An 8,603-nucleotide genomic window follows, 5' to 3' on the forward strand; every position below is an offset into this window, starting at 1 on the left:
TGTAATGCCACCAGTGGAGAGACAGAGACTGGCAGATCTCTAGGGCTCACCAGCTAGACAATCAGAGACCCTGTTTCAAGAAACACTATGGACAGCTCCTAAGGGACAATACCCAAGCTTGAACTCTGACCACCATATGTGTGTGCCTGCTAATATATACATACAAGTGCACTCACAGGAATGCACACACGACTCTCACAAAGACTGATGAGCCAAGCAAGCTAGACACAAAAGACTTACCTTGTGAAAAGTTCATAAAACTCATAGTCTGACCAAACCAACCATGCCTTTGCCCCTATAACTCTCTACTACTTCTTATGACTATAGGGAGAGTCCTGTAGTACAAAGTGGATAACTATCCAGCTCTGCTGGGACATCTACTTAGAGATGAAGAGAGAAATTAGTCCTAGAGGTGAGTACACATAAGTTAGCTTTTAGCACTTCTCTCCATTGTAAAGCAGAGAACAGGAGAGTCAAGCATCTTTCTATAGGAGTCCATCATAACGACATTTGTGATGTTAATAAAGCCAAAGCTGGGGAGCCACAATGAGCCATTTCTATTGTAATAAACATTAACCATGCCCTGAAGATCATGGTACAGGACAACAGACACACAGAAATTCTATGGCACAATATACATTGGCAAAGTATGTTTGCAGCTATAACAGGGGATAAAATGGGGCCATGTCATTTTGGAAGAGTTGTCTTAGCCACTGTTCTGTTGCTGGGAAGAAACACCATGACCAAGGCAACTTTTATAAAGGAAAAACATTTAATTGAGAGCTTGCTTGCAATTTCAGAGGCTTAGTCCATTATTATGGCAGAGAGCATGGTGACATGAAGGCAGGCATGGCTATGAAGTTGAGAACTTTACATTCTTATCTACAGGCAGAGAGAGAGAGAGCGCGCACGCGAGAGAGCGAGAGAGTTACATCTTCTTCCCAATCCTTCTAATCCTTTCAGATAGTTCCATTCCCTGGTGATGAAGCATTCATATATGAGTCTGTGGGGGCCATTCTTATTCAAATCACTACAATAATTGCTCTGATTTTTTTGAGAATGTCCAAACATTATTTATTCTTATGATAATGGGATTAATGGGATTGTAGTACATATACTATATGTCTAAATAACTTTAAAATTTGACAATAGGTATTAAACATCTCTCTCTCAGTATATATATATATATATATACATATATATATATAATATATATATATACATATATATATTTCCTATTTTGAAGCATGATGGATACAATCATTATCCTAGTCATGGCCTTGCATATGTATGTTAAAACTCACATGGGACACTTTAAGGGTGGTTTACTGAACATTAATTATGCCTTAATGAAACAGGTATATTATTTTAAAATCTCTTTTTCTCTTTTCCCCACTTTAACTCTGCAAGCTCTATCCGTGCTGTTTTAGGGACAGCTACTCTACGGGCTTTGTAGTTTTGGTTTTTTTTAGTACCATGCAGAATTTCAAGGAATGTGTTCGGGTTTCATTTCTGTTAGTATGATAAAATGCCCTGACAAAAAGCAACCTAGGGGAAAGGGAGGTTTTCTTTCCCACTTATAATTTCAGGTTACAGCCCATCATTGTAGGGGAGGTCAAGGCAGCTAACCATATCACATAGTCAGAAGTAGACATACATCAATGCATTAATGCTTATTTGTTTGCTTTGCTTAGCTAGATTTCCCCAACCTTACACAGTTCAGGACCTTCTACCTAGGGAATGGTGCTGCCCATAGAAGGCTTGGTCTTCCCATATCAATTAAGACAACCCCCACAGATATGCCCAGAAGGACAACCCAATGTAGACAACCACTCATTAGGATCCTCTTCCTAGGAGATTCTAAACTGTGGCAAGCTGACAATTAAGGCAATAACAAACACCTACTGTATTTGGCTTACTCAATCCCTAGGGATGCTTTTGCTCCAAATCCCCCACCTATCAACAACACTCTAACGATCTCTATCTTTTCTCTTTATAGATCTGAGTAAACTTTCTCAGAAATCACCCCAGAAGTGCAACTGCCACACTACGAGCCCTGTGCATATTTGATTTTTACTAACAACCGACTCTTTTTGCTTGTTTGTTTGTTTATGTCTTTTTTTCCAGACAGGGTTTTTCTGTGTAGTCCTGGCTGTCCTGAAACGTGCCCTGTAGACCAGGCCGGCCTAAAACTCAGAGACCCAACTGCCTTTGCCTCTAAGTGCTGGGATCAAAGGTGTGCGCCACCACTGCCTGGCTAAAAGCTGACGCATGTATTACAGAGGGGCTAAATATCTTGATAGTCCCACCAGGTGGCTGAAAGAATGCTCTATATTTGGGTTTTAGATCTTCCTATTGTGCTGGTGAGATGGCTCAGTGGTTAAGAGCACTGTCTGCTCTTCTGAAGGTCCTGAGTTCAAATCCCAGCAACCACATGGTGGCTCACAACCACCCATAATGAGATCTGGTGCTGTCTGAAGACTACAGAGAACTTATGTATAATAATAAATAAACCTTTAAAAAATATATAAAAAAAAGAGTAGATCTTCCTATTGCAACTGAAGGGTGAACCTTGGTTTCTAGCATGCCCTACCCATTTCAATTTGGCACTGGCCTCATGGTCACTGATGAACAATCCTTCAAGCTGTGGCCATTTCCTGGTGATTTAGCAAATGGAATGTCTTGCTTATTTGTAGGCTTAGATTTTTTTTCAAATCCTACTTTATTTAGGGTTCTTAATACTTCAACCTCCCTTCTAACCCATCGACCAGAGGTAGTGGGGAAACAAGGTTAATATGCAAAGAGTATTGTGGGCCTGTTTAGAAGTAGTTCCCTGGGGTGACTCCATTCTTCGTTGTCTGGATACCAGAAGTCCAGTTCAATAGCAAACACCAAACACAAATCAGTAGTAGGGGCAAAGTCCAGCGAAACAGTAAGGCTCCTCCAAATTGGCAGGAGTCAGGGGAAGTGGCCAGGATCAGCCGGAATACCATGAGAAGTTCTTTGGCACATTTCTCTTTATGAAGTGAAGAACAATGAAGACCAGCAAAGACCAGCAAAGACCAATGAAGACCAGTAAAGCAGTGTAGCAATGTAAGAGCGTCCTCCCATTGTTTGTGGGGCTCCATTTATATTCTTTCTAAACAGCATTCTACCTCTCAAAAGTCTGTTTTCAGCAGAACATCACATGCCCTCTCACAAGACAGCTTCTCAAAAAACATCACGTGACACAACTGAGGTCGTTAAAGAAACTAGAAATTTCCACTTCACTTATTTGTACTTCTTTTCTAAATTACATTTCTGGGGAAGGGTGCAAGTTAGAAATGGGAGTTCTTTGTTCTGTCTTCCCTGGGCACTCTCTGGCAACCCACAAAGGTTCCACCTCCATGAGAGCACTGATCCTTGGTGCTTGGGCCAGTGTCCTAAACAGCAAGGAATGCAGTGACTCAGCTAGTCACTCAGGGACACTTTGGTGAACAAGGCCATGGGAAGGAAATCATTACAGACAGCTGGACTGTAAAAAGCAAAAATACTCCACACACCAAACTCTACAAGCCAGTAGAAGCTGAGCGTCCCATGATTCAACAGGCCTGTTTCTGCCACGTGGCTCCCAGCTCATGGTACGTGGCACACAGCCCTGGCTTGCCGCTGGCTGCTCTGAGCACTGCTGGAAAACACAGAACTGGGAGCTCGGGAAAGCCGTGAGTGTGTTGTCTCCTCAACTCTGATTGTCCATCCATTTGTCCCCCCTCCTTCTCCTCACCTGCTGTCCTTTTGCCCTCCTATCATAGCTCTCAGAATCAATAATAACAATAAGCTGGAATTTAGCATTTCACACGTGCTGGTAACTTGGCAGGGACACAAGGTCAAACAACCGGGATCCTCTCAAGGCCCCAAGGCAGGCAGGCAGACACCAGACAAGTCCTGCTCCCTGGGGGAGGCTCAGTGTCTTGGAAACAGAGGCCAGTGACAGTTATAAGGGGCTGAGACTGAGATGGATACAGGACATCCAAGGTCTAACTACAGGTTCACTTATTTTTATTGGAGGCCTAGAATGTACCAGTCCCTGATCTGAAGTTAGATTAGCGAAGACAGACCAAACATCTTGTCCTCCCAAGGGTCCACATTCCTGGGGAGGGAGACAAGCACCAGCCATCATCAAGAAGTAAATTATGATAGCATGTGAGGGAGTGATGTGTGTGTATGTGTTGTGTATGTGTATGTGTGTATATGTGTGTATGTGTGTGTACAAACACACTCTTGCACACATACACACGAGCTCACACACGAGTGCTCACTCTGATGAGTCATACACGGGTGTGATCATTGTATGTACATATGTAGAGGCCAGAAGGTCAGCTTTGGGTGTCTTCTTCCATTTCTCTCTACCTTATTTTGAGAGATAGTTACTCTACTGAACCTAGAGCTAGATATCTCTGGTTGGCTAGAGAGCCCCTAGGCTCATCCTGTATCTTTCCCCACTACTGTTTTTCCCCTACCCTCTGTCCTTCCCTCCCACCCAGAGGGGTTGGAGTTACAGATGCACCCAGATTTCATGTAAGGGGCATGGCTCCAGACTCAGGTCAGCTCCTTACACCTCCTCAGCAAACATTCTATCCGCTAAGCCATCTCCCCAGACCTATGGGAGGGATTCTTGATGCTGGAAAAGAACAGAGCAGGGAGACATAGCTGGGGAGAGTAAGAGCGATGACCCTGAGTCTCATGTGGCTGTGAAGCTGGTGAGAAAGCCGTACAGAGAGTGCATTCCTGCAGGGAGGAAGGGTCAGAGCCAGAGCTGTGAGCCGTGTGGCAGAAATAGGCCTGTTAACGTCCCATTTAAGAAAAAGTCTCAGGCTGGGCATGTTGGTACATGCATTTAATCCCTCCCCCAGTAGAGGCAGAGGCAGGTGGATATCTGTGAGTTCAAGGCCAGCCTGATCTACAAAGCAAGCTCCAGGTCAGTCAAGGCTACATAATGAGATCCAGTCTCAGGAAGAAAAAAAAAGTCTCGAATCCAAACTTGACTCACACTGACTGTGTAGCTGGGAAGGGCCTTGGGTTTCGTTTTTATCCTCCTGCCTCTATCTTGCTCGGGTCTTTTGTTTTGTTTGTTTTGTTTTTCAAGACAGGGTTCTTCTATGTAACAGAGCCCTAGCTGTCCTCAGCTCACTTTATATATTAGGCTGGTCTCCAACTCACAGCCTCTGCCTCCCCTTGTGCTGGGATTAAAAGTGTTAGCCCGGCCTTACCTTGCTTAATTTATAGACTGATGAAGTTTGAACCCAAGGTCTTTTGCATGCCAAACAAGCAGTCTGCTGACAGAGTTACATCCCCAGCTTGCTGGAGAATTTTCTTTTCTAAGACATGGAAAGCTCCATTTTACACAGTGGTCTGATTTTCCAGTTTTCCTCCTTAGGTCAGAAACTACTGACAAATTCCAAAAAGGCTCGGCTGTCTGACGTCTTTCCCGAGAGAGGCAGCTGGAGCCTGGACACTGCCAGGCATCATGGCTAGCCTAGTCAGTCCGCAGCTGGCACCAAAGGCTTTACTTTGGCAAGGGTGGCAGAGGCAGAGGCTAGAAGGGGCGAGGCCAGAGACACTGCTTCCCAGGCCCTTCCCCCTCTGCTGGCCCTGGAAGAGCAGGTCTTGCTCCCAGAGCATGGGCTGGCTTCCAGAACCTGCTGGTGGGTATAATGGGGAGTTGAATCTCCGTAGATGCCTTTGAGGATGGAGGCTCTTTGGTCTAAGGGATGGGAAGGCTTTGGGTCTCTCATCACCTCACACCCTTCATTTTCTCCAGTGTTCCTTAACCTAACCAGAGGGCTCCCACAATCTCCACAGTGCTTTCTCCTTTGCTCTTAGGGCAGGAAACATCACAATCCCCTTCCCTACTTGCTTTACCAACACCAACCTACTTCTAGCTAGCACCACTCGGCCTCCCTGTAAGGTAAGCCCCATAATACTCCAGCCATCTTCTAATTTTCAGGCCTACATATGTACTAGAGAACGCTCTCTGTGACCCATCTCACCTGGCTATAGGCCCCTGGACTTGTATTTGCCTCATATGGCTGTAACTCGATTGGCATCTTTTTTTTTTTTTCTAAGACCCAGCACCCACAACTGATGTCCGAGTGGCATGCCCAGGGCCTGGCCCAGGTCTGGTGTTGGTAGATCATAACAGCCTACCTGGAAGCCTCTGTTGTGCTTTGTGTCTCTGCCTGGGTGGAGACTTCTTTTCTTACACATTTCAGATCTCATATGAGACTAAGCGTCAAGCCAAGGGTGCGGAAGAGAAGGGGAGAGAATTATTAAGATACTAACTGCCAACCCCTCCTCCACAGTTCCTGACTCACTAGGTCTGTCAGGTGGGTGGGCTGAGAATGTGAATATCTAATGAGTTTCCAGGAGCTACTACTGATGCTGGTCCACAAACCTCTCTCTAAGTAACACTATCTGAGGCTGGGGAGCTGGAGCAACCAGTAAAGTGCTTGCCTTGAAAACATAAGGACCTGTCTTCAATTAAAAAAAAAAGTCAGGGCCAGGCAGTGGTGGTGCATGCCTTTAATCCCAGCACTTGGAAGGCAGAGGCAGAGGCAGGTGGATTTCTGAGTTCGAGGCCAGCCTGGTCTACAGAGTGAGTTCCAGGATAGCCAGGGCTATACAGAGAAACCCTGTCTCGAAAAAACAAAACAAAAACAACAACAACAACATCAACAAAAAAGTCAGGTATTGATGGGGATGATTGCACACGCCTTAATTCTAGCGCTCGGGAAGCAGAGGCAGGCAGAGTTCTAAGAGTTTGAGGTCAGCCTGGTCTACACAATGAGTTCCAGGACAGCCAGGGATCTAAGTGAGAACATGATAAGAGAGAGAAAGAGAAAGAAAGAGAGAGAAATAGAGAGAGAGAGAGAGAGAAACAGAGGGGCAGAGACATTGTATAAGACAGACTGTTGCTATGAACTTAGATATTTGGGCAGACATGAATTTACCATACTTAACAAAGAAAAGACAAGGGCATGCAGTTAATACTGGATTTTAGATAAATAATGAATATTGCATGAGACATACTGAAAATGTGGCTCTGAAGTTAAAATGTTACCAGTATCATTTGGTTTTATTTGCTACTAGCAGGATAGCAGTTGCCTGCCTCCTACCCTCGGGGCTGCTGGCTAAGGAAAGTCTATACCAGTTACCCTGTATCCTGTCCCACTAGGACTGGTGGAGGCTCTGCTCTGTTCCTGGCAGCCAGTCTTGCTGCTTAGGACATGTGACCACAGCTGCAGGCCTGGCTCAAAGCTTCCATTCACCTCAGGCTGGGTTCACTCGAAAGGAAGTAGTGGGGCAAAGTAAATAGTCACTGAACCCGCCTGTGGATTAAGAAGCGTATAGGCTACACAATTTCAAACAGAAGGCAGCACCACCTCTAGTCTTGGACTAAAGAGAAAATGACACCCGGCAGCGGTATAGGCCGAAGCTAGCACAGGTACCCAGGAAGAGGAGAAAAAAAGCAAATGCGGTACACAAGATCCTTTCAGACTGAAAGGATACCCCAGTGATGGTGATATAAGGTACAAGCTAAGCAGGATAGCCACTGCCTTGGTCAGCTCGGCTGGGTGTTAGGACAAGGAAGTTCACCCGAGACTGCCTCTCACATTTACACCCCTCCATAATGACCACATTCTAGATGATTCAGAGTTCCAAAACCAAGCTTGATGCAAATCCAATTTCTACAACAATCTTCATGAACGTTTTTCCCCCTTCAATAAAGAACAAAAACAACACGTGCTTCATCTTCAAAACTGAGCTGAGAACTGGTCATGGTAATGAGTGCCTACAATAAAAGCTGATAAAGAGGCTGAGGCCAGAGGATCAGCTGAGCTCAGGAGTTTGAAGTCATCCTGGGCAACATAGCAAAATCTTGCCCCCACCCCCCAAAACAAAACAAATCCACATAAAACAAAAAGAAAGGGTTGGGAAGATGTCTCAATGGTAAGAGCTCTTGTCCTATAAGTATGAAGATGAGTTCAAATCCCTGGGACCCACATAAAAAGCCAGTCATGAGGGCTGGAGCGATGGCTCAGTGGTTAAGAGCACTGGCTTGCAGAGGGCCAGTGTTTGATCTCTAGAACCCACATGGAATCTCACAAGTGCTCCAACTCCAGTCCCAGGAGAGCCAGTACCCTCTGGGGGCACTGTGTTTGGATGGTCTACACACACACACACACACACACACACACACACACACACACACACACACACATCTGTGCAGTCAGAACACTCAGACACGCAAAATAATAAAAGAAAAGAAAACGAAAGCCAGGCTTGATGGTACAGTGGCACAGGCTTGTTATCCTGGTTGGTTAAAAAGAAAAAAATTAAGTCATGGCTGTGCATGCCTATAAATCTAGCATTCTGTGACAAAGAGAGAGGTAGATCCAGAGAGATCACTGGCTGGCCAGCTGAGCCCATAAAGCAAGCTCCTGGGGGCCGGAGAGATGGCTCAGCGGTTAAGAGCACTGATTGCTCTTCCAGAGGTCTTGAGTTAGATTCCCAGCAACCCCATGGTGTACACCACCATCTGTAATGAGATCTGACTCCCTCTT

At 45.3% G+C, this 8,603-nt stretch overlaps 1 protein-coding gene across 4 annotated transcripts in view; it reads left to right on the forward strand.

Annotated features, from left to right (window-relative positions):
• Positions 1-3,570: 3,570 nt before the first annotated feature.
• Positions 3,571-8,603, forward strand: part of Lpin3 (lipin 3) — a 26,095-nt gene continuing 21,062 nt past the window's right edge. For all 4 annotated transcript variants that reach the window (XM_031372620.1, XM_031372614.1, XM_031372618.1 and 1 more), the window contains exon 1: positions 3,571-3,701. The gene's annotated coding sequence lies outside the window, so the exon portion shown is untranslated. The remainder of the gene's footprint in view (positions 3,702-8,603) is intronic.

The sequence above is a fragment of the Mastomys coucha genome, unplaced genomic scaffold (genome assembly GCF_008632895.1).
Source record: "Mastomys coucha isolate ucsf_1 unplaced genomic scaffold, UCSF_Mcou_1 pScaffold15, whole genome shotgun sequence".
NCBI lineage: Eukaryota > Metazoa > Chordata > Mammalia > Rodentia > Muridae > Mastomys > Mastomys coucha.